Source organism: Talpa occidentalis, unplaced genomic scaffold (assembly GCF_014898055.3).
Source record: "Talpa occidentalis isolate TD23 unplaced genomic scaffold, MPIMG_talOcc4v2.1 talOcc4.10, whole genome shotgun sequence".
Classification (NCBI taxonomy): Eukaryota; Metazoa; Chordata; class Mammalia; order Eulipotyphla; family Talpidae; genus Talpa; species Talpa occidentalis.
The window spans coordinates 56,168,349-56,195,696 of NW_023600993.1; positions in this window are offsets into that span (position 1 = coordinate 56,168,349).

Here is a 27,348-nt window from a genome sequence, read left to right on the forward strand (position 1 = left end):
TCGATCACATACTGGGACACAAGACAAACATCAACAGATACACAAAGAGTGAAATCATACCAACCATCATCTCTGACCATGAAGGCGTCAAACTAGAAATAAACCATAAAAAGAAGGCAAGGAACTCTTCTACCTCATGGAGTTTGAAATCCACACTACTGGAAGACCACTGGACTAATGAGGAGATCAAAGAAGAAATTAAAAAATACTTTGAGTTGAATGACAAGGAGGAAACCAATTTCCTAAATGTATGGGATTCAGCAAAAGCTGTAACAAGAGAAAAATATATAGCAATAGAGGCTCACATCAAGAAACAAGAAAGAACTGAAAGAAACAACCTAATCTCAAAGCTCACAAAGAACTAGAAAAAGAACAACAAAAAACCCCAAAACCAGCAGAAGAAAAGAAATAATCAAAGCAGAAATAAATGCAATAGAAACTAAAAAAGAAATCCAAAAGATCAATGAAACCAAAAGCTAGTTCTTCGAAAAAATAAATAAAATAGACAAACCCCTAGCCAGGCTCACAAAGGAAAAACGGGAGAAAGCACAAATAAATAGGATCACAAATGACAGAGGAGAAATCACAACAGACACAGCAGAAATCAAAAGAATAATCAGAAACTACTATGAACAGTTACATGCAAACAAGTTCAACAATCTTGAAGAGACGGACAAATTCCTACAACTCTACAATCACCCAAAGCTTGATAAAGAAGAAATAGAACACCTAAACAGACCAATTACAAGCAGCGAAATTGAAATGGTAATCAAAAACCTCCCCAAAAACAAAAGCCCAGGACCTGATGGATTTACAAATGAATTTTACCAAACATTCCGAAACAAATTAGTATCTATCCTTCACAAATTTTTCAAAAAATTAAGAAGGAAGGGATAATACCAAATACGTTCTATGAAGCCAACATTACGCTAATACCAAAACCGAACAATGTATGCATTTTCATCTTGGTTATAGTCCCTGTGAAATTTCCACCCCCATTCACCTGTGAACTATCACCATGGTCCCTTGTGTTCTTCCCACCCCTGTTTTGATCCTACTCCCTTCTTCCCCCACCTGCATAATGTCTCTGGTTTATAGTTGCCTGTTGATTTTATTTTTACTTTATTGTAGTTACTTTTTTCCCCCTTGATCCCTTATTTGGATCCTCTACATTGCTCTTGTAAGTGAGACCATCCGTTGTGGTTATTTTCCAGACTCTGAGCTAAGCACCTGTACATTTTTTTCATTTAGTAGCAAACTTGTGAGATAATGCTGGCATCACCTTTGCTGATGAGAAAGCTGGGAGTTGAGAGGCCAGTTGTGTGCCCAGGACCAACTTCCTGGTGAACCTGCTGGTCTGTCTGAGTGCCTTTCACTCAAATGCCTTTATGTTGCCCCAGTCAAAATTTCTAGGATTTTCTTCATTTCTGAAGGGGCTCTCATAGGCAAGACTGGGTCAGGCAATAGGCAGTTCTGAAAGAATCTGGGTCCTTGTTCTGCTGGAGATTCTTCAGCTTTGACCCAAGGTATCATCCAAAGGCACGATGGGCACAGGACTGTGCAGCTCCTGAGGCTCCAGGCCAATCTCCCAGGGCTGTGATATGAGGGCTGGAGGAGGGACTCTTCTGGAGAGAAGGGAGACCTTTGTGTGAGGAGATGTCATGCACAGAGGGTCATGCCTCTGGTGGGTACTTCTCTGTGCATCTCTTGCATTTACCAATCCCACTGTGAGGAGTGGTGCAGAATACCAGCCACACTTCTGGCAGTTCCTACTTGCTTGGGCTTCCTGAATTGGGCTGGACTGTCTTTGGGGCTCAGTTAGTGTTTAACTATCATTCAGAATGTTGGTGACTTATCCACCCAGATACAGGATCCAGTCAAAATTTTCACCTTATTTTCTTAGATGGCCTCAATTATTTTTCTTTACTACAGGTATGATGACTATGCACTATATGAAGAAGATAGAGCAGCTGACATTCCTGTAGGAGCTGGTCTGTGTGCTTTCCTAAGCATGTTAATGCAAATATGTAATGATGGCCTACAGCAGTGACACCATCCTGGCTTCACAGAGCAGGAGGCCGAGGCCTGAATGTACATGTGACCTCTAGGTTGTATGACCAGCATGTGGTGATACAATCCCCCCAATCTTGTTTCTCACAGGGAACTATTTTGATGTATAGCTGTTCGTTTTGAACATCCATCCATCCATCCATCCATCCATCCATCCATGCATCCATCATCTCTTTATCTAACTTCACAAGGGAGTCATATTTTATAGATTATTTTTAAGTAATATAGTGTTATATCAATTCCTATTATTTGAAGGCATCATTCTAAATTTTTAAAATGTGTATATATTCACTGTAAAATATACCCTAATTTACTGAAACCTCTTATTATTGGAGTCTCCTGTCTTTAACATTCTCATCAATTTCATTGCCCCCAAAGACTGGTTAAATGCAGTGAAGTTGGGAGCATCATCTTTGGGCTGATCCCTGAAGGGCAGGTGAAATTTTGTGTCTGGAGATGTGCTGTGCTGTGTTGGGCCTGAGACCTCGTAGCTGAGTCTTTCACAAGTACCTGGTCAAACCCCTGGTCTCAAGAAAAGTCTTTGGATTCCTTATCTGTGCTAGTGCCCCCAAGACCCCCCCTCCTTGCTGTAGAGTGTCTGGCACCCACGCAGGATGGCACAAGTCCACACTGCTAGGGGTAGGGGGGGCTTTGGTTATTAGATTGTGGAGTCTGTAGGCGCTGTGGAGACAGGTGAAGTTGTGGGCATGTGTCTGGGGAAGAGTCCTAGAGGTGGGATGAGACTTGTGGAGGAGAGCCTGGCCCAGGCTGAGGCTCCAGCAGCTTGTGCCTGAAAATTGGGCAGTCATCTCCAGACCAAGGACATTATCCACACAGAGGACAGCAACTATTTTAGAGGTGAGCCCTGGGATGTGGACATGACAGGTGAGCAAGAGGATGGAACGTGCCCGTGTCCTAGAATATCTGCAGGCTCCAGCTCCCCTACGGCTCTTAACAATTTGTTCAGGGCTCTTTTTCCCTCTCAGATGAGAGTGCAAGTCTGAAAGCAGGTCCCCAGACAGAAGGTCCCCAAGGGCCCTGAGACATAGACTGAAGTTTCTGTGGTCCAGAGTTCCCCCACCATAGCAGCTCACCAATCTCGTGGAGGTCTGAGCTGTACACAGAATTTTCTGGAATGCTCCTTGTATACCTGGAGGAGAGGCACTTAGGTGTAATGTTCAGGATTCATCTTAAAATGGATGGTAACTTTGTATTTTTTTATTTAAGGTAAATGCAATATTTTAGATTATGCCACAACCAGCGTCAGGTGCCTGGAAGAGGACCACAATTGACTCTTCTGGGTCATTTCTCTGAGATCAGCTCTGCTTTTGCACAGAAACAACCCAAATGCCCAAAAATAGAGGACTGGATCAAGAAGATGTGGTACATATGCACAATGGAATGTTATTCAGCAATCAAAAAAGACAAACTCGTGCCATTCACAGCAACGTGAATGGAGCTAGAAGGAATTATGCTCGGTGAAATAAGCCAGAAGGAAAAAGAAAAATATCGGATGGGTTCACTTATAGCAGGAATATAGGGGAACCAAATAAGACATCTGTCTAAAAAAATAATAACAGTACAAAACACAACAAAGCAAAACCAGACAGTTATAAATCAGGGACATACTGCAGGGGAGGAGGCGGGAGAGGGATCAGAGGGAGGGAGGGAGGAGCACAGGGGACTGAGGTGATGGTGCATGGGTGCATTGGGGAAGGAAATTCTATGGGAACTACATCTGAGGGGAAGGAGGGAAGCAAATATTGTTTAAAAATCAACAATGATGTAAAAAATAAAAAATTAAAAAAAAAAGAGAAAGCCTGGCCTCCAGAGACCAAAGGCCCAGTTGTCCCCCACTGTCACCCTGTGGTCATTATTAATTGTGCTTTCCTTTCTCAAAAGTCTGACGAACAATGAATGAACAAAGCCCACTTAATTCTCAAAGCCTGGTTTTTGTTGTTTGTTTGTTTGCCCACTCCACCCAGGATGGAGTGGGCAGGTCTAATTCCACTGCGTTCCTTTGCCCCTAATTCTGGCAGAAAATGGACCCCTCATATAATGAGGCTGTGTGAGCTCATGGTTGCCATCACCCTTGCAGGTGGGACTGGCTGTATTGTCCTCCTGAAGCTGTATTGTCCTCCTCCTGATGTCCTCCAGCATCTCCATGCGCTTGGCATTTACTTCATATCAATAGGCTCTCCATTGCTGGATTTCTTAAACAGATGGTGTCCTAAAGTTCAGTGCTGTGGGATGAATGTAATATCCTCCAAATCCATATGTTGTACCCAAATCTCCAATGGGGTGACATTTGGAGTTGGGGACTTTGGGAGGTGCTTAGAGTCATGAGGGTTGGGGCACATGATGGGATTAGATCCCTTATAGGACAGGGAAGCTAGAAAGAACTTCCTCTGGACTCTCTCACTGCCCTGTGTGGATAAGCAGGAAGGTGACCTTCTGTTCCCAGGGAGAGGCCTCTAAGCAGAACCCACCATGCTGGCAGCCTGAGCACAGACTTCCTGCTCCAGGACAGTGAACAGTCAGTGTTGCTGAGCCACCAAGTGGGACTTGGCTGTGATGGTCCAAGCTTACAAAGCAGCTTGGTCTTCCCCCTGCCTTGTGTGGAACAGTCTTGTCACTTCCCATCAGCGTCCATGGTGCTCAGTGTCGGGGGTTAGGGGGCCCGAGGTGCCCTGCTTCTATTTGGGACAGGTCATTCTGCCAGAGTTCTGACTAGGTGTCTGCTGTTCGTGGGGAGTCACCAGTCAATGGCATGTGTCAGTATGCTGGGCAGAGCCTTCAGGAAGGGATACTGGCTTTATAGGGGTTTTCAGCATGCCCTCTAAAGAGGTGCTGAGGTTGCATACTGGGGACTGAGAGATGACACCTGGTGGGAAGCTGTCCCTATGAAGTTGGTCATCACCAACTGATGTGTGTGTGTTGGGGGGCGGGGCGTGGTGCAAACTGTGATCACATGGAAGTCCATTAGGTGCCCCTCTACAGGGGAAGGTCCTGAACTCTGTGGGATTCTTTAGTCCCGACTGAAAACCCTGTAAATCCAGCATCCCTTCCTGAAGGCCGGAGCTACCCAGATGGACTGACTGGTGTCTCTCCCTGATCAGCAGACATCAGAACTCTAGCAAAGGGACTTGTCCAAAGAGCACCTCTGGTCCCCTAACCCCTCACACTGAGCAAAAAGCCTGGCTGGAGGCTGAGCTTCAGGCTGCTCTGGAGAAGGGGTCTGGGTTGCGTCAGGCAACATTTAGTATTTTCCCTAGAGGCAGGCGCCATAGATAATTCATGCAGCCAGAGCTGAGGACACTGTTCCCTTCTAGAAACAGACTGTGAGACTCCATTTTCACCCCATTTCACATTCTGATTCTCAAAGTCATCAGTTGGAATCCAGTTCTGGGCACTCAAAGGCATTAAATCCCTTTAAAGATGAGGGGACTGACACTAGAGAGTTACCATTTCTATAGACACACAGCTCAGCTAGTCGCAGCAGAGCCAGAGTTCAGAGCTGGCAGGGAAGTCCCCAGGACCTGCCTTTCACCACCTCTGAACCCCATTATTTTTCAGGAGGGATCCTTTTCAGGAACTGACATTTTCATGGGTTGGGGTGATGAGTGTTGGGCACAACAGAGCATTGGTGTGGAAAATATATCCCAAAATAGGAGGGTGCATCCTGTGCCCCAGGAACCACTGCAGGGTAGTTAGCACTGATATTACAAGGGCCAGTAGGGCACACCAGCTTCCCCCCATCTTCCAGTCAGGTAGAGGTGGGTGCTTCTGCCATTTACTCCCTTAGGTGCTGAGACCCCAGTGCCAGGCCACGAGGCACACGGCACAGGTCAGCACTGGTCCTGTGAGCACGGTTGGGTTGTACCCACCACCTGCTGGAATGGTCGTGTCTTTGTCGCCCCAGCCTCTGCTGCCCTGCACACACTGATCCTCTCAATGTCCTGGAACGATGCTTTTGGATGAGGTCTACAGGGAGGGAAGCACAACTCCTTGGGGTTTCTGCTTTTATGGAGGATGCAAAGTGAGAGTGACAATGGAATGGTGCCTCCTCTGGGGACTGTCGGTCTTTGGATGCGGGGATGCCCTGTGAGGTGTGCCTGGGCTCAGAGCACAGGCTCCATAGGCACCCCAGGAGAGCAGTTCAACTAGGCAGCCCCCTCAGGCCTCCATCCTTCCGCGCTCTGTGGAGGGCAGATTTGGGACGTAGGTGGTTGCCCATGTGGTGTGTCTAGGGTCTATGACTAAATTTCCTACAGGTCTGAGTCTGGGTCTTGGCAGGGAGGTCTCAGCGGGCCTGTGTCCCAGTGGGGCTTCCTGTGACTGGGGCAGAGGCTAGAGGTCTTGGGGCCTGTGAGCAGGGAGAGTACTCTCCTCCCAGAGGCCAGAATTGAATAGAGTGTAGTGAAACTCAACACTCCTGCTCCCTCCAGGGGCCTGGATGGCAAAACCAGCTGTTCCTCCTCATTCCTTTGTGTGGGGATCTCAGTAACACAGGGTAATTCCGTCCTGAGCAGCGCCTGGGTGGGTGGGGAGCCCTGTAGGAGCTGTGATGTCATGAGACTCCCAGGTGGATGGGGTTTCAGGAGGCCTCCAGGAACCAGCTAATTCAATCCCCTGTAGTTGGTGGGAATGGAGGTCCCTGAGGAGGGGGAGGAGCAGATGTTATGCACACACGCAGGCGTGGGAATCACCTCTGGTGACCTGTGAAGTGAGCTCTGAGCATCAGTCCCTTGTTCTCCAGTCGCCTTCCCAGCATCCCCACCCCCACCCCATATTTCCAGTGTCTCCTGGGACCCAGAGGCCACAGCTCCTAGGTGCTGCCATCTGCCAGGTATCTGATGCACTCTCCGCCATGTGGAGGCAGGGGTGAGCTGCTCTGTGTTGTCTGGTCTGCTTTGCTGCAAAAGCACTTGACTCCCTGAGGTCAGTGCAGGCCATCCTGGCCATAGGAGCCAGGCTATAGAACTTACCTTGTGTTCCCATCACAGCTTCCTTGCATCCCAGGGGGATGCTTTGGCACTAAAGTGCAGGGCCTTTTTTGTGGAAGCCCACTCCTGGCGCTGCGGGACTGAATTAGCAGCCTCGAACTTGAGTCAGCTCTCTCTGGGGCACCTAGAAAGGCCGGGATTCCTTCTTCAGGGTCCCTTTGTATTGCATACTAGAAGAGGGAAAAGGGAATCCTGCATTTTGCTCTGCTGGATGTGTCTCCCCCTACATGACAGAATGGACACAATGCCTGAATGGCTTTGCTGTGAAGAGGCCCCAAGTCCAGATGGAAAGAAAACCTATGGAAAATCCACAGTCCCAGGTGTCAGGCTGAGGTGCTGGAAGAAGGGGAGCATAGCAACCTGATTGCACCCTCTCTGTAGGGGTAGTTTCCGGACAGGAGAGTCAAACAACCTTTTGGACCTTACCTTAGAAATTAACTTAGTGGTGTCCTTTCTTTGTTAAAAACCAAAACCAAAACCAAAACCATTATGTTTTCTTTCTATGTAGTTAATTTACTGAAATAAATTGAGGTCAAACCTCCAGTGGAGGGCAGTCACTTCAAGAAATGAGGTCAAGTTTCCTCAGTTTGGCTCTAAATAACCTCCAATAAATTCCTCTTCTATTAAACTTTGAATTTGTTTCACAGCAATGATTTTTTCAGTCATTACTAGCAAGGAAAGAACATGGGAAAAAAACTTGTTGTAAAGGGAACGCAGCAGTAGTTGCAGGTGAGACTCTACCTGAGGCTGTAAGTCCCTGGGGGGCGGGTCACACCTTACTTGGATGTTGCTCTTTAAAGTTTACAAGATACTGGGCCTCCCCCGTGGCGCAATGGTTGAGCACTGGGCTGTGAAGCTGCCCGCAGCCTCTGCAGCACTGGTTCGATCCCCGGCAGCCAGCGAGGGCCCCACATGGCGTGCCGACCTCTCCTGCCATGCCCGCTGCTCCCCTCAGCAGTGTACTTTGTCAGTCTGTGTGTTCTCCCTGCTCTGGCTCTGGTGGATTCTTTCACCTTCCCACACTTCTGACTGTATTCAGTGCTTGTATAAATAAATAAATAAATCTTTAAAAAAAATAAAGTTCACAAGATACTCTACATGTTATTTCATTTTCTCTTCATACAACTCTGCACTTTCAGTATTCCAGGAATTATTTTAAGTCTTATCTTCTGATGCAAGAAAGACAGGGAACCCCTGGAAGGAAGTCATTTGTCCAGACCAGGATAGGGGTGCAGTGGATGGGGTGGGGTGGGGTTGCTGGTCCCTTGGATCCTTTCTGTTCCTCATGATATATGGCTCCAAGTTTTGAGTGATGATGCTTGACACCAGGGATGGAAGGTTCCAATACTTCAAGGCCAACATGACTGTACCAGTGAGGAATTAGACAGACTGTGTGGTGGATCCACCAGGGGCTCCACTAGAGACGCTCAGTAGAACTCAAGTGCAGAGACGTGTGGAGACGCCCTGACTCACTTCCCGGGGAGGCAGGCTGCTACTGGCAGGGAGCAGTGTCTCTGATCCTATCCAGCTTGGGATCTGCTGCTTTTCTGTCAATTGTGGGCAGGTGTCTCCTTTCACTCTTTGTAAAGGGAACAATGGGATTTCTCATCCTACTGTGCTGATGACTTTTTATGAGGCTGGAAACAAACAGAACCTGAGACAACCTTTTGGAAACTGCACATTGTGCCAATAGGGTAGTGCATATCTGCTACAATTTCCTCATCACAGAATGTCGCGGGAATCATGATTTGGCTGGAGGTAATCGTCAGATGGTTACTTTGGCCTAACGAAGGAGAAGAATTTGAGTATCTCTATGGCAAGCTGGCATTTTCCGTTCTTGCCTCTTCAGGCACTATTGGCAACTCCTGTTCCCAGAGGCACTGAATTTGTCACCAGCACCCCAAGGAACCCACTGCAGCTGGGGGTGGAGGTTTCCAGAGAACCTGAATGATTTGGTCCACCTCGGCTAACAACTGCCTGCAGCCCAGGCCCTGACTCACTCTGCCTAGAGTGAGTCTCTATGCATTTCACATTTCAGTCCTTCTGACAATTAAGCAGTTTCTGAGATTTTCCTCACTTTATTTCAGAAATGGGAGAATGCTGAGTCCCCGTGCAATGGGACACAGTTGAGTTGCTGGGGACAGTGTAGTTATCTTGCCAGTGGAAATAGTTATTCACTCAAACACTGGAGGTGCTGGATGAGAGTCCAGTAAGAGAGGACTTTTCACAGGAATGCTCTCAAGTTCATCCACATGGGGTCCGCGTTCAGACTCAAAGTGCTGCTCTGATCATGCAGAAGGTGAGAGAAACTCCAGGCTTTTTAAATAAGAAAATTATATAATTGAGTTCCAAGAAATATGTTCCTTTTAACCTTAAAATTGACAGGTCCCTGCTGCCTAGTGTGTTCTCTTTATAAACTAGGGTGGCTGGGTCACCCTCTGCAAGTGTGCAGGTCTGTGAGTTTTGGGGGAAATTGGTTACATTAACAGAAAGCTTCAAGGGTTTCTCCCCTTGAGTAACCTGGGGAAAATTGGGTTTATGAAACTGAAAATGGAGCCACAGACCCTATAACAAATACTCTCCGTTGAAATTTAAGTTCCCAAATAAGGTTTTCATTCAGCCAATGTGACATTGAAAATAAAAGTCTTATAGGAAGATCCAAATTATTTCTGATTTCATATCTAATAAAACCTTTATAAACTATGTTGGATTTCTAAATTGAACTAAAACTTGGCAGTGGCAGTAGATGGCAATAAGAGGGAATTGGGGGTGGAGGGTCACTGGGAGAGGAGAAGAGGGAAGAAGAGGTTCAGTGAACCAAGAGCAAAGGGGAAAAAGCAGGAGTGCAGGTCAGAGCCAGGAAGGAGTGGCCATCATTTCCCCAGCAGACGCCCCCACCCCCACCAAGGCAGAGCTGTGTGACCTTGGACCCTGTAAGCAGGACCACCCAAGCCTCCACTTGTTATATATTGCTGTCTTCTGGCTGTGGAAATTCATTTCCAGACTTAGTTGCTTCAGTTCGTCTGAAATGCTGCTTGCAGTGTGTGATTTGTAAAATGGAAATGCAGCTGTTGAGTTTTTCTTTCTCCCAAAGTCACCCAGTTTGTGAGTTAATGATACCAGTCAGTCAAGTGATTGCAAAGTGTAAGGATATTTACAAGCGATAAGAACAAAGCGTCAGGACACTATCAGTTGGAAGAAGTGGAAGCAAGGAGGGAAATGCCTGTGTTTAAGGATGGGTGCCTGGAGCAGATGCAGCAGCCCCAGAGTGGTCTAGGCCAGCAGGACTTCTACTTGCAGTCGTGGGACCTTCTCCATGGGGAGTGCCATCAAACTCTCCATTTGACAGAACCACATGGGCTGTTGTGTTGAGAATGAACTTTGGAGGACAAATTTGAACAGCACGTGTGCAGCGAGAAGGCTGTCACAGTCATCCAAGTGTGCATGGGAGCACTGCATGTGGAATGGTCTGAGGACAGACCAGGCGGTAGCTTTTGTGCATGTTGACTTTGAGATGTGAATTACTCACAAACGTGGAGAGGTTGCTGGTGAATATACACCATCTGTATCCTGTCTTCTTCTGTAGCCAACTGCTGTTATATAGTCACTAGGATTTCACATACCAACATACCATACAGTTCACCCTTTTAAGTTAGATGAGTCAATGGTTTTAAATACATCAGGGTTGTGCAGTCAGCACCAAAATCAGTTCCAGGATATTTTCATTACTCTAAAAAGAGACCCTGTGTCAATTAGCAGATAATTTTCAGTCCATCATCTGGCACTTCTGCATATTGATTATTTCTCTTTTTTAAGTCTGTCAGTCCTTTAATAATAAAGAACTCCATGTTATTGTTTTTGCATTTTAAGTCTGTAAAAACACTTAAATAGCTCCTGTAGGAAAAAAAGCACACATGAACATAAAAGGTTTTTTAAAAAATTACTGGGGGTTGTGTATCTGTAAGAAAGGATGAACCCCTTGCATTTCTGTGCAGTTTGTAAGGTTGCCTGCGCTGTTTTTCAGATCAACTTGAGAAGCTGATTGGAGGCTGTGGAGATAAGTGATGTTTGCTTTGTTCTTTCTTGGCTATAGCTCTCTAGCAACTGTTATAAACAAAACAGAGAAAATAGTTTTTCTAAACCTGGTGCAAAGGTCTCAAATGCAAGGAAATCAATGTTGAAAAATTTATTATCACAGTTTAGATTACTATAAATACACAGGATAAATCACAACTGCTCATTAAATTTAATTCCAAGGGTCAGTAACACAAGCAAAGAGATGTGAGAAAGTCTCTAGGGAGAAATGAAGTAGTTGGTAAGTTCTTGGCTTTACTATTGCATGTCCTGAGGATGCACTATCTCCTTTGGCCCCATGTTTTTGTTATTTATTTATTTATTTATTTATTTATTTATTTAAATTTTATTTTTATATTCCCCATGCAATTATAACCCCCTTATTTTGACCCTAAACCCTCCTTTCCCCGCCCCCCATCTCCCATAGGGTGTCTCTGGTTCATAGTTGTTTGTTGATTTTGATATTTTCTTTCTTATAGTTATTCTTTTTCCTGGTCCCTTATTTAAGTTAGGTAGTAGTCAAGCTTCATTCTTTTGCATGTAGCGACCCAGTTTTCCCAGCACCATTTGTTGAACAAACTTTCTTTGCTCCAATGCATATTATTTGCTCCTTTGTCAAGATTAGTTGACCATAAACCTGTGGGTTTATTTCTGGATTTTCTATTTGATTCCATTGGTCTGTGTGTCTGTTCTTGTTCCAATACCATGCAGTTTTGATGATTATGGCTTTGTAGTATAGTTTGAAGTCTGGGAGTGTGATGCCTCCATTCCCTTCTTTTTTTTTTTCAGGAAAGCTTTGGCTATCAGGGTTTTTGGTGATTCCATATGAATTTCATCAATAATTGTTGTATTTCTTTGAAGAATGACATTGAAATTTTTATTGGAATAGCATTGAATCTGTATATTACTTTTGGTAGGATGTTGGCCCCATGTTTTTTTTTTTTTTTTTAATTTATTTTTTATTTATTTATACAAGCACTGGGTACAGTCAGAAGCGCGGGAGGGTGAGAGAATTCACCAGAGCCAGAGCAGGGAGCAGAGCAGGCAGAAGGACCGAAGTCCACTGCTGAGGGGAGCAGCGGGCGGCAGGAGAGGTCTGCGCGCCATGTGGGACCCTCCTCCGGTGGCCGGGGAGCAGCCGGGGATCGAACCAGTGCTGCAGAGGCTGCGGGCAGCTTCGCAACCCAGCGCTCAACCGCTGCGCCACCGGGGAGGCCCGGCCCCATGTTTTTGGATGCATCTGCTGGGGTTGGAGTACACCCCAGAATGAACCTCCTCCAACACCTTCATTTCAGAGCTGAGAACTATAGAATAGTATCCAGGATATCCCAGGGGCTTAGTGGCAGTCTCCACCCAAAGCAGGGGGCTTCATGTATATCGTGTGGGAGTGAAAACCAGTAGGAATCATGCACTAACTTGGACTGCTTGGTAGTCCAGTTGTTTTCTAATAGTATTTTATGTTTCAGAAATATTTTGTCTAATGGTCTTAATAAGCCCACAATCAGAAAGGATTAGGGCAGAAAGTTCTGATTGGACCTGGGGACTTGTGTGTCCCATCTGGTGCTATGGGGCCAAGACAATTCAGTGAGTCCTAAGGACATCCTGTTAACATCCCTCTGCTGTATTTATCAAGAGCATAAGGCCACTCCTCTGAATATGATCACCAGCTCACTTATCTCTTTTCCCTTCTCAATATGGAATCTGTGAATGGAATGGCTGTGTCTCACATGAAACTAAATATCTGAACTGATGACCTTAGGAGACAGATCTGAACTTTCCTACCTACCAGGTACTGCCAAGATGCTAGAAATACAGACCTGAAGAAAATATTCATTTTGTCCTCATGAAGCTAACATTCTGCAGAGCAAGGGGGAGCAGAGGGACAACAATCAAATAAAGACAAAAGTGTGTAATATGCTGTGGAGAAAATGCAGCAGGAGGGGAATAGGAAGTGGCAGAGCAGCTGGGGGACTGAGTTTGCTATTTACCCAAGTTATTGAAGGCATTTCTAGTAAGGTGTCATTTTTATAAATATATAAACAAGAGGGAGGTGCCACACTTATCAGGAAGCATAAATGCATCGGCCCTGGGCAGAAGCCTGAATGGTGAAATAACAGAAATAGCAATGAGGTAAGAATGGAACAGAGCTTGAACAGAGTGAGTGGATTAGTAGATGTGCACAGAAGGGCCTCAGTGAGGCAGATTATGCAAGGTACTGCAGACCATTGTAAGGATTTGGGTTGGAGGCACTGGGACAGAGGAGTAATATAATCTGAGTTATTTCGCAAGGCTGCTTTCTTGGCTAGTGCATTCCCCCTCAGAGTCCATTGATAATAGATTATAGAAGTCTGAGTGTAGAAACAGGGAGACAAGTCAACATAATCATGCAGGAATGTAGTATGGCAAATCCATGTTCATCAGGACTCAGTTCTACATTTTTCATGATCTTCTTTCCAATCCAGCTGCAAATCCTTTTGATTGTACCTTTTAAATATGCTCAGAATCTGACCACTTCTTTTTTTTTTTTAAGATTTATTTATTTATGCATACAAGAACTGGGATATAGACCAGAGTTGCGGGGGGTAAGAGGATCCACCAGAGACAGAGTGGGGAACAGAACAGGCAGACTGACTGAAATACACTGCTGAGGGGAGCAGTGGGCAAGACAGGAGAGGTCTGCTGCACCATGTGGGTCACCTCCCTGGCTGGGGCTCGAACTCATGCTGCAGAGGCTGTGGACAGCTTCATAGTGCTGTGCTTAATCCCTTGTGCCACCAGGGAGGCCAAGAATCTGACCACTTCTTATCTCCTCCACTGCTCCTGGTGTAAGGTACTCATGTTTGGTCTTCCATTATTGCTCAGGCCTTCCCAAACTCTGTCTTCCTCATAGTCTTCTCTTGATGCTGGTGTATTTTTTAAAACTGTTAAGTCAGGGGAGTGACGCCATCACAAGTAACAACATGAAACTCCAAAGCTCTGTCCCTCCACTATCAGAATCAAGTCATCAAATTCTGGAATCTAATTAAAAATTTACAGCCAGGGGAAGGCTTTGTGAAGAAGGAAGTTCCTAAATTTTTATATAAAATAATTGTGGCATTTAACTTAAGATGTCTCATTTGCCTTGAAATTTTCTCAGGGCTGGGACAGCCTCATCAAGGACACTTGTCAAAATGTTTATATATTAGCTGCAACTGGAATAACAGAACTTATTAGCAAGTAGAAGATGGATTGTAAGGCTTATAAAGAAGCTGTCATTGTACAAAAATGAAGAATAATGTAAAGATATATAAAATTAAAATAAATTCAGTGAAAAAAAAACTAAATATAATCCAGTGACATCTCCCGCCCCCCCCCCCAAAAAAAAAGAAGCTGAATGCATGCTCTGAAAAGTCTGGAAAAGACCCTAAGCTTTCATCTCTGCCTGATCTTAAGACTCTTGAACTTGAAAGTGAAGGTTAAGGCAGAGATTTAACCAGCCTAGCAAGCACTGAAAGAGTGGCAAGCATAGTAGATTACAAAGATTGGTGCATTTCATTACATTGGCTTCAGGTTTTTACGGAAATCTCTGTTCAACCACTAGCTGACCACTAGGCTGACAGAACCAAGATTTTATTGACCACACATGACAAAGAATAGTCTTTACAAAAAAAAAAAAGAGTTTAGAAGATTCATAATACAAGCAACTATAACCCACAAAAAGCAACATAGCAAACCCTGGAGGGAGGGGGGTATTTCCAGAGTTACCACATTAAATATTCAACATGTCCATTTTTTTCAGTTTTCAAAAAAATTATAGCGCATGGAGAGAAACAAGAAAGTATGTCCCACTCACAGGGACAAAGAAATGAATAGAAAATGTCCCTGTGTTAGCTCAGATTGTAGATTTCCTATTAAAAAACTTTAAATCAACCATCTTAAATCTGCTCAAAGTGCTAAAGGAAACCCTTATTACAAAGAACTAAAGGAAAACAGTGTCTAAAACAAATAGATATCATTATAGAGACAGAAAATATAAAAGAAACCAAATAGAAATTCTGGATTGAAAAGCACAGTATCTGAAGTGCAAAATTCACCAGAGGGGTTCAGCAGGAGATTTGGACAAGAAGTTGAAAGAATCAGCAAACTTAAAAAAATAACTCAATTTAGGTGATCTAATCTAAGGAGTCAAAAGGAAACAAATGAAAATGAACAGATCCTAAGATACCTGTGGGCTGCTGTCAAGTGCACCAGCTATACATAACGGGAGTCTCAGAATAAGAGGGTGGATTAAAAAAAATCAATTAAGCACAAGAAAAGGTAGTAATGGAGGAACTGAGAAACAAAAATGATGTAAAATAGAATATAAGTAACAAAATGGCAGAAGAAAGCTATTCCTTAATAATTTGTTTATATGTAAATGGATGAAACTGTCCAATTCATAGGCAGAAATTAAAGCATGTTTTTTTAAAAAATATCCTACTGTATAGTGTCTTGAAGAGACTCATTTTAGGTACAAATACATAGTGCAGAAAATAGGATGGCTAAGATATTTCATGCAAGTACTAACCAAAAGGTAAGGTGATGATGAAGCAAAGAGTGAAGCCAAGTGGTCAGTTTTTGAAGAATGCTGCAGCCTCTAGAATCGGAGAAACATGGAACAGATTCTCTCCTGAAAGAATTGACCCTGCTGACACCTTGGCTTTAACCCCTGAAGACATATTTTGGCCTTTTGCTCTCTAGTACTGTAAGAGAATGCCTTTAACTTGAGATACTACATTTGTGATGATTTGTTATAGTGGTATTGGAAACTAATATCTAATCTCAGTGAATGCAGGGATTTTTGCTTGTTTCCCCCTTCATTACAGAATTTCCAGCATTTAGGGGCCTCCCTGGTGGCCTAGGGATTAAGTCTCATCACCTTTACCTCTGTGGCCTGAGTTTGATCCCTGGCCAGAAAGCAGACCCACATGGTGCAGCAGACCTCTCTTGTCTCTCCCACTGCTCCCCTCAGCAGTGTATTTCAATAGATCCTCCTGTTCTCCCCACTCAGTCTCTGGTGAATCCTCTTACCCCCTGTACCTCTCCTCTGGCCTACATCCCAGTTCTTCTATGCAAAAAAAAAAAAAAAAAAAAAAAAAAGTAATTTCTAGCACTTAGAACACTTAGAATAGCTTTCACTCAACAACTATTGAGTGAAATGAATGAAAAAAAATTTTTTTTGGTCCAGATCCAGGAAGCTTAGGTTGTCTAAAGATTATAAGGAGAACAAGTTGAAGTTCTTTTGATATTGCTTCTGCTTGCATTGCAAATCTCTGTCATCAGTTGAGAAAGAGAGGGAGAGGTAGTGCAGGTTTGAAGGGAAAAGACAAGCTCTGATATTTTCCCTGGAATAGTAGGAGATGATTTGAGGGAAGGAGGCCTCAGAAGGAAATGTCTCTGAAAACACCTTGGACTTCCAGCCTCCAGGACTGTGAGAGAATAAATTCATGTTGTTCAGGCCCCACTCAGAGATGTTTGCTATGGATGCTCCAGGAGTCCATTGCAGGCTATCACTTCTCTGGAGTCATCTACTCTTCTTTCCAGGATTTTCCTGAGCTCTACGGGCTCAATTTTCTCCTTTTCTGGGATTTCATTCAAGCATTCTGAGAGATTCTGGAAGCCTCTATAATCACTGGGCTTGGCCGTCCCTAAGGCCACCCCCAACTCCCTGCTATAGACCTTATCCTAGTGCTTCTCGTCTCTTCTTTGCACTAAGACCTCTCCAGTGTCCTCTTTCAGTTCTGTCCCACTGGTGTCCATTGTAGTGTCTGGGATTCAAGACATGCTCAGTAAACTTGTATGGATTGAGAAAATAAGCACATTGCAGAGGTAAGCCAGGTGGACATGAATAATCAGTGATCATAGAAGGCAACAGTCAATTGCAGTCAGATGTAGTCATGGCTTCAGTGCCACCCTGGAGTTTTCAGCCCTGGACTAGCAATTACCTCGATGGCCTAGTTTACTTACTGTTCATGATGTGAATATAACTTTAGTCAGAGATAAACAGATCCAGCCTCAAGGAAGATTTATTTGAACTAAAATGAGGAGAGATACATCTTCTTGTTTTTAATGCCAACTGAAATATCATATGGACTTTTTTCAGAAAACAAGGATGACATTATAGCCTCTTGAGGTGGTGGTGTTAGTTTTGATTTCCAAGGGGTACATGAAATTTTTTCTAACAAGGTAGGAAAACAGATTTTTCATTATATATATATTTGGGGTGAAAAGCATTCCCTTGACTATTTTCATTTTAAAATTAAAAAGGGCCCTGCAGGGCCTGGTCTGGGAGGAACCCCTCATGTGCCAGGCTCAGTTGGACAGTCAGGGCTCTAGCCCTTTTATGAGCTCCCAGGCCCCAGGATGCTGTAAAACAGCTCAACTTTTAAGTCTTACCCTCCATGTGGAGTTTTTATATAGAAGGAATCTGGAAGAATTAGATCACATAAAACCATGTTTATCCAGACTTACACTACTCTTGTTAGTCCTCATTCTTGGAACCTATGTGGAGCTTTTAGAACTAATTGCTTAAGGTTTTATTTCCCCCTCCTGTTGTCGTGACATTTACTGTCTGTTTCTAAGGAGACTGACATGGGATTGAAACAGAAAGGGTCTTGGATGCATGTCCTCAGTTGGCAGTAGTTTCTCAGGGTCACAACAAGAACACAGACGTCAGGGTGGCCAATGGTTTTCTTGGCTGCATCTTCACATGACCTTCCCTCTGCCTTTACGGGTTATGGGTTGTGCTCTCAGGGGTGCAGGAGGTTGCTGGACGTGTGCAAAACACAGGCAGGGAGATAGTCATGATGGATTATTGAGGATGGCTTTGAGAAGGAATGGTTCTTCCAGTGAGATCCCATCTGATTTTTGAGGCATATGGGTGTAAAAGAGTTGAATTACGTGTGACCTTAACATGGATTGCCCAAATTAGAAGCACTTATGCCGGGGAGGATGTACCATGAAGGAGAGCAGCTTCCTTACCCTCTCCAGGATCTCTGGGGTTAGGAAACAATCAGCCTACTCCCACTGAAGCAGATAAGGAGAAATTTCCATGAACCCTAAATGGATATTGCCTGCTATCGTGGGAGGCATGGGAGAGATAAGACAGACAAAATACACTGCAGTCCTCCTAATAAGGAATTCAGATCTTAGGCATGTTAGAACCCCAGGATTCTTCTGACTTCTCCATCTCTAGCAAGTTGTGGGAGTCTTGTGGCTTATACTCTTGTATGCTAGGTGCCAGCTCTGGTCCCCACGACAGTGAAGGTGCAGCAAATGTTTTCCCATTTTCCAGCACAGAATCTTCCTGCACAGTGGGAGGGCATGGAGTCCAGAGCCACAAAATTCTGAGTTTGAATACTAGGTTTTCTTTTTTTCCCATGGTGGTCTTTGGAAAAATTATCTCACCTTTCAAAGCGTCACTCTCCCCTTCTGTAAGAGGGCAAAAATACTTCCCTCATTGGATTGTTTTGAAGGTATAAAAATACTGTGAAGATGCTTCACAGGCTTAGTATGCTCCTACCACATCATATATACTCAATTTAGGATAACTATTATTAATTTCTTTTTTCTTTTTTTTTTTTTAAAGATTTATTCACTTATTTATACAAGCACTGGGTACAGTCAGAAGCATGAGAGGGTGAGAGAATTCACCAGAGCCAGAGCGGGGAGCAGAATAGGCAGAAGGACCGAAGTACACTGCTGAGGGGAGCAGCAGGTGGCAGGAGAGGTCTGCGTGCCATGTGGGACCCTCCTCTGGTGGCCGGGGAGCAGCAGGGGATGGAACCGGTGCTGCAGAGGCTGCGGGGAGCTTCACAACCCAGCGCTCAACCTCTGTGCCACTGGAGAGGCCCTAGGATAACTATTATTATTTTCAAAATTAATGTCTCCCAACTAGTCTTCAAGTCAGGACTGCCTTAATCATATCGATAGTTTTCTTTTTGATTTCTAGAACCATCAAATACCAAACGTGCTGACGATGTAGAATTTTATTTTTATGGAAATGCACTTGTGGGTCGAATGTCAAGGAAAATAAATGTTTTGTTTTTTAAACATTCTTATACTTTTCCACACAAAGTAAGAAGTTGTTCATTGTTAACCTTAATTTAAAAGTGCTAAACATAAAGTACATGCTACACTACTTATTTATTCTGGAGCTTTAAAACTATGCATAATGAAACATGTTCAATATTTTATACTTTGCAGGCCGTGCTTTCTCTGTTGCATTTGCTTTGCTTTATCATGTTTGTGAAAAAGCAGCTGTAAATGATAAAAAAAATAAAAACTGTGAGTGTGGCTGTGCATCAGTAAAACTTTATTTAAAAAAATGAAGAAAGGGCCACTGGCTGGACCTGTGGGCTGGGCTTGCTAACTCCTGTCCTAGATTATGTAGTTCAGTTTCCTTCTAGCTATGCGATACCACTTGTTACCTTCTCCCTCTGTGCTATAATTTCTGCACTTCCAAGGAAGGACCAGTTTGGATATTTTAAAATAAGACATGTAAATGTGCCAGCACAATGCCAGGAACAGACTGATGGAGTTCAGACTGGCCTTTTACACCTTGGAACCACATTCCATGTTGCTGTTCATAAATAGTAAAATTCTGGAGCTTTAAGACATTTGTCTCCCATCTATCTGTAGTGATGGGGTGTGTTGGGGTGGATTCTGAGACCATGGGGTTGGCTGAGAGTTATGAACTGATGACCCACAACAATTAAAACAGTGTTCCCTCCTCCATCTTGTCATGTTTTCTGCACTTCCTTTTTTTCAGCCATGTTCTTTTGGCTTCCTCAGTCCACTTTGTTGCTTTTATCACTTCATAGCGCTCCTGCCTTCATTTACATTGGGGAGTAGGTGGTATTCGTAATGTTGGAATGAGGAGATGTTGGCTATTTCTTTGATATTTGATATTTTAATGTTTGATATTTTAATCAAATGATTATTCAAAATGCATTTTTGTGAATTACTATTTTCTTAAGAAAAAGGAAGAAAATGCTTTTACAAGCATGCATACAAGTAGCTTATAAGAAGTTGTCAAAGGGTGTTGGGCAAATCCTTTTTTCATTTTCTAAGATTCATTTGTTCTTTTCCTGCCACCAGATGATTGCTTCCTACATTCTCCATGGCTTTCCTCTATGCTCTCCCACCTAGGGGTAATGCCATTCGTACAGACATAGCAGAAAGACTGCACAGTACTACAGAGACTTCTGTGCAGAGTGTTTCTGGAAAAGATTCCTTCTTTATGTTTATAAAGATAGGGGCAGTCCATAAGACTGTGCTTGGTCACCAATGAAAAGTTTGGTGTTTCCAAGACACTCCAGGCTGAATGGTTGGCTAGAAGCACTTTGTAGAACCCATTAAAAGCTGCTATCCTCATGATCAGGGTTTCCTCAAGTGAAAGGACACAATCAATCAAGGGAAGAGAAGTTGGAGACAGTGTTAATTCCTGCTGCTAGTGAATTGTGACAACACTCCTCAGTGTTGTCAGCCAGGAACCTCACCTAAGCCCTGTCTGTGTCCAAGTTTGGGGCTTGATCACATAGACAAGTTGACTTCCCATGAGGTTGACCTTTAGTCTCAGCCCCTCAAGTGAGAGAGTGGATGCTGCATGGTCCAACCCCTCCATCATAAGTCACGTTGCTGGACCCAGAGTCCGCAACCCCAGGGTACAGGTGAGCTTCCTGGTTGGTGATGCTCTGTGAGTGCTGTCAGACATCTTGTTTGGAGGAACTGATACAGTCTTGGCTCCCTTGGGGGGCAGCTGGAAGTCCTACATTAAAACCTTTCTGGACTTAATGCTACTTAATCCTCCTCTGACATTAATCTGTATTCTTTCACTGTAACAAACCTCGTAATGAGTATAACAGGTTTCAGAGAGCCCTGTGAGTCCTTCTAGTGAATTATCAAACCTAAGGATGGCTCTATGGTCAGTGTCGAAAGAGAGAGCAGACTGAGCTGTCCTTATAACATTACAACTGGTGTTAAAAGCTGGATTTGTTAGCCTGCCCTGACTCACCAAAACATGATTTGGGAAGAATAAGAAGGACGGGGGAGGGGTAATAAATATTGGATTGCTGGAAGGCCACAGGGTTACCTATGGTATAGAAATGTAGCTGTGCTGCAATGTTACAGAGGATAAAAGTTATTTATGGAATTTAAAAATGATCAATCCAACTCCCAAAACATTGACTTTTAGGATGCATAAAGAAATGCAAAGTAACAGGAAATAAGCCAAATATACAGCTATGTGGTTTTGTTACTTATAGCGAAGATGAAAGCAAAGTGTTAGGGAAGATGCTGTTGCAGGACCAAGCTTGGATTCCAGCCAATTTGAGCTAGAGCTGCCTGCCTCAGGATTGCTACCAAAGGGAAATCCCATATTGGAACATCAGATAGGCAAGAAGTTTAGCGTGATGTGTAAGAGAATGGGGCTAAAAAGGGGAAGCCAAGGGACTTTATCTCAGCAGGTTGGGAATCTTTAAACAGCTATTAGGAAATAGGGGGAGAGGAGAGTGAACAGTGATGGCAAAAACAAAGGTCCTAACGCAGCATTATCAATGGTTGGGTGGGGAGCTACAAGAATTTGCTGGTCCCCCAATATTGAAGGGTCCTAAACAAGCCTGCTATATTTGCTCTAATTTGGAGGAATTTATAAAACCAGAAGGCTCAAATGAAAATTGGAAACTTGGATTCAAATTTCAGAAACTAGTTTAAATATTGACTAAGGGCTAATGTTTCTGCCCTGATTCTGGACAGGGACCCAAAGCTACATACACATGAATGGGTATGATGGTCAGGGATAGAGAGACTTCTTTGTAACTCCACATGAGAATTCAATGCTCTGTGAATTGAAAACCTGTGGGTGAAGTCCACACAGCATCCACAATTAGCTTGAAATGATGTAAGGATGCAGTTGAAGTGAAAGTTTGGGTGAAATTAGAATGTTTAAGCAAACTTCATATGAATGGTTGCATCTTTTACCTGAGTATATGGTGAGAATAGATAATATGCTGAAAGGGTAACACTTACCTCTAGCACTGCAAAATAGAAGACATGTAAATATGCCCTTTAGACAATATTGATTAGACAGGCCAAATAGGAAACAGTAAGGTTACCCAAGCCACACAGGTGATTAATTTGAAATAGTACATGATGTCTGGTGGACAAAGAGGGGTTCTATGCAATGGTCTGGGGCTTAGGGCAAAAATTTGTGTGCATCCAACTGAGTGACAACCAGTAGGATTTGGGCTAGGAAATTTCCATTTGGAAATTTATTAGATGTCATGAAAAATAAGAATTACAGGTACAAATTAAAGAACAAATTAATGACTAATTCATTTGTTCAAATATTTTACTAAGTATTTTTTAAGTATCTATCCTATGCACCAGACACTGTCCTGAAGTTAGCATATACCAAGGAATAGAATAAATGAAGAATTCTGTTCCTGGAGCAGCCTCGTATCAGGATGAGACAAAATAATCAATTGATATAATAAGTCAATAGGTATCATATGTGTGATTAATGCAATGAACAAAATAGAGCAGGTTAACGTTGTGTTGGGGTGCTCTTGGCAAGAGGGGTATGTCATAACTTAAAGCTGGTCAAGATGGGAAACTTCATAGGAAAAAAAGCAACATTTGTCACATGACTTGAAGGAAGTGTGTGGTAAACATGCATTTATGTGGAGAAGAGCACCCAGAGTTAACAGTCACTGTAGAGGTTCTCAGCGATGTGGATCTTGCCTAACAAAGACCAAGAAGAATGCATGTGTAGCCCAGTGTCTTCCGAGTAAGAGAGAGAGTAGATGATCACATGGGACATTCTCAGAATGGTAAAGACATGGGTTTATAATCTTTGTGGGATGACTTGCCATTTCCTGGATTTGAGCCAAGGATTAACCTATTCCAATTTTTTTTCAATAAGGCTGATTTGTTGAAAACTGACAATGTAGGGAACAACAGTGTTAATAAGGGCACAGTTAGGAGGTTCTTAGAATAATACAGGCAAGACAGGACATTCTTGGAAAGAAAGTGGTAGCCATGAAGATGGTGAGAAATGGTTAGATTCTGGGTCTGTTTTAAACCTTGAGCCTGCACAATGGACTTCTGTGAAATGAGAGAAAGAGTGGAGTCAGAATAACTCCACATTTCCTGGTTTGAACAGTCAAAATTCATTGAAAATGGAAAGAAGAAAGCTGTTGGTGGGGCACTGTGTAGGGAACAGATTGAGAATAAAGAGCTCTCTTGGCTGTGTTGCTTTTAGGATCTCATATATCCTGGCATGAATGTTGTTATGGCTGCTGGGTAGAAGGCTAGTGGAGTTCAGGAGAGACCGTGGATTGGAGAGAAATCGAGAGTTATAGGCTTATGGGTGTTGCGCTCCAACATTCAGCAATCAAGGAGAAAAGAGGTACCAACAGGAGAGGTGGAGAAGGAACAGAAGGAAAGCCAAGAATGAGTGGAGTTCCAGAAAAATAATGCAAGTGTGTGCAAGATGAGGCATTGGATAAGTGAGTCAAATGATGCTAAGTATGATGTAGATAAAAGTCTAACAGATGACAATATTAGAATGGCCTTGATGAGCACAGAATTTATGAACATAGGGGCAGAAGTTCTAAATAAAGAAAAGCAGAGTGAAGCCAAGAATATCCAGTAAATGCCATAACTATGTTGGGTTTACTCTAGGAAAGTAAGGGACGAGAAAGAAGGGGTGAGTCATTTTACCTTCCACCTCCGCTGCTATCATGAGACGCCTGAATGCCCAATTTTGTCAGGAAATCCTTGAACCTGAGTGACACCATGTCTGGTCTGTTTTATTAGTTCATGTCCCTACAGAAAACCCTTCGCTAATTCCTTATTGCCTACAAGGTAAGTCCAAACTCTTAGCATGCTGCAGGGTTCTCCTTTCTTTGCCCTTGTCTTCTGCAAACTTGTTTCTCATGATTCTTGGACCTTATTGCACCCTCTGAGCCAGTCACATTGAATTAGTGGATACAGTATGGTCAGGTCTCCACATCAGTAAACATATTGTGGACAAGACATATATTGCTTGATGTAGACCCAATTACCGCCCCCACCTTTTTTTTGTAGTGTCAGGAAGGATGATCATGTTCCTATTTTTGTGCAATGGGCTCTGAGCAGAAGTGATATATTTTACTTTGGTTCTGAAGCATTAAGTGATTTTCTTTATCTGCTTGTTATTTTCTTTTTTTTTTTTTAAAGATTTATTTATTTATTTCTCTGTCTATCTATCTATCTATCTATCTATCTATCTATCTATCTATCTATCTATCTATCTATCTATCTATCTATCTATCTATCTCTTTATTTATTTATACATACAAGCACTGGGTACAGTCAGAAGCACGGGAGGTTGAGAGAATTCACCAGAGCCAGAGCGGGGAGCAGAACAGGCAGACTGACAAAGAAATAAACTGCTGAGGGGAGCAGTGGGCACGGCAGGAGAGGTCTGTCACGCCATCTGGGACCCTCGCTGTCTGCCGGGGATCGAACCGGCTCTGCGGAGTCTGCGGGCAGCTTCGCAGCCCAGTGCTCAACCGCTGCACCACCACGGGAGGCCCTGCTTGTTATTTTCTTGAGTGTTTGTTATAATTATTCCTGAAATCATATTTTTATGTTTTATTGACCTTTCTTTATGTGTACCATATTTTTCAAAATAAAAAATGAGCAAATTATACTAAATAAATGTGTTTTGTTTATTCCTATTACATAATAATATATTTTAGGACATTTAAACATAGCTATGTGGAAAAAGAAGAAAAGATGATGCCTCAGTCCACCACCCACTGCTGTTGGCTGGCACAGGGCTTTACAATGTCCCAGGCTGCAGCATATGCTCTCACAGACCTACTCAGACATGCAGACAAAGGAACACAAGCATCACCCCACCTCCCTCTTCTCCTGCCCTCACCTTCCTCCCAGACTTTCCAATCTAAATTATGTAAAAATTAGTCTAACTATTAGTCTAAACTATTAGTATAAAACTATTAGTCTAACTAGAAATTTTATTTAGATATTAACCACCCCCTCTTCCCCCACTGGATCCAGTCCAGAATACTGTGTTATGTTTAGTTATCATGTCTCCTTAGCAGGGTGACCAAAATCCTCTTGGTTTTCCCTTTTAGTACCTGTTTTAAAATTCAAAGCCCCACATCCCTAGAAACATTTTAGTTCTGGGTAAACCGAGAAGAGAGGTTCCTCTACTCCTTACTCTTGTTCAGTTTGTCACATTTTTTAGTCCTTTCTCATTGAATCTATCATAACCTTGACAAGTATTTTATAGAATGTCACCTGGTCAGGTGTTTAATGAAGTGTTTCTTAATTTGGAATTGTCTGGTGTTTTCTCATGATTAGACCAGTGGTATACTCTTTGCTCATGGAGAAAGATGCCACTCTAAAATACTCAACATCAGTCCTTTATGCCATTAGATAGCTATCTATCTATCTATCTATCTATCTATCTATCTATCTATCTATCTATCTATCTATCTACCTTTCTATCATCTACCTTTAATCTATCAGAATCTTTGAAAAAAATCATAATCCTCTTTTATGATGCCAGCAAAATTAGCACAGAATGTTCTTACCCTCTTTTCCAACTGTGTTTCTGGAGCATTGAATGCATCAAGGATTTTTGACACCTTGACTTTGCACCATCATTGTTCTAGACCCTGGAAAATCACATCTATATTGGAACATATTTTTTTTTTCACAGCACATTCTCTTTTGGTGGAGGACAAGGTGGCAGTCCCAGTGATATTTCCTATGTGTAACAACTTTCTGGGAAACCAGGGTTTCTTCATCTATAGTTTCAACACCCAGTGTGACACAAGTTTACTTCAGTAACACACACACACACACACACACACACACACAGAGAGAGAGAAAGAGAGAGAGAGAGAGAGAGAGAGAGAGAGAGAATCTTTGTTCTATTTCCCATTAATTTTCTACTTCTATTGTAGAAATAGTTATCAAATACCAGTGAATTTCAGGAAGACAGTGACAATTACCTTATTGTGGGAGAACAAGAGCTTCTATTTACAAAACCCTTCAAGAGGTAACACTCTCATCACCAAAGTTTCTCGGTTGATTGGGGGAAATAGTATAATCTTCATGAGAAGAGTGACACTGAATTGATCCTCAAAGATGAGTCTGATCTTCTAAGCTCCAGCCGAGAAGACTGAGGTTGAGCTCTTGGCTCAGGGAAGTCAGAAACCTTATAAGCATAGAAAAGAGAGGATACTGGGCAGAGGAAGAGAGAAAGGTGAACATATCATCAGTCCCAGATGAGTCAGGAAATTCTACTTGGCATCAGATTGTCAGTTATCTTTGGCTTTGCCGAGGAGGTCAGCCCTCTCATCTGAGATTGAGGAGAGGTCAATATTAGTGTGTAGCTGCGAGGGATGAGGCACCCGCAGACATGACTGAGGGCAAGATGCAGACTGAGAAGGCCCAGGAGGCTGTGGGGTCTGCAGGAGGTGGGAAATATTTAGAAATTCATTCCAAGTATCAAAAAACAGAAGTGTTTGCATGGCTTGAAATGTTTCCAATCTCACCCAACTCTTAGGGACATATCAAAAACCGTAGGTATTATTATAGGCAACGTGACCATAGGTGAGAGGTTTCGGGATGGCAGGAATTGGTCTCAGTTCAACCCACTGACACCACTGCCCACTGCATATCAGACGAGGGCACTGAGAATATGAAGACATGTAGACTCACTTCTGGCCCCTAAAGCTGGTGATGAGGTTAGGGCATGTTTTTAAAATGTGAAGGTTAGCCAAATCTAGTGTAGTATAACAGGTCTCAGAGTAGAGTTCTGACACTAATAATTTCTGTCCTCTCTTCTTCCTTTGATCACATCACATAACAACATATGGACTTGATTATTTTAGCTAGTTTTCTATACACTTTTCTCACATATACTTTGTATGACTTTCTAGGGTATACGGAATAACCTGGGGGAATGAGGCATAAGATCATGAATATGACTTTAAATGCATGGTTCTCCTTTTGTAAGACATGGGCACAATTAGATAAAAATATTATTTTTTTTTATTTTAGTTACTGCTAGTACCAGTAATTACAAGTGTTTTTCTTCTGATTTGTGTTCAATTATTGAAAATAAAGGCATACAGTTATTTGGTTTCAGAAAAAAAAG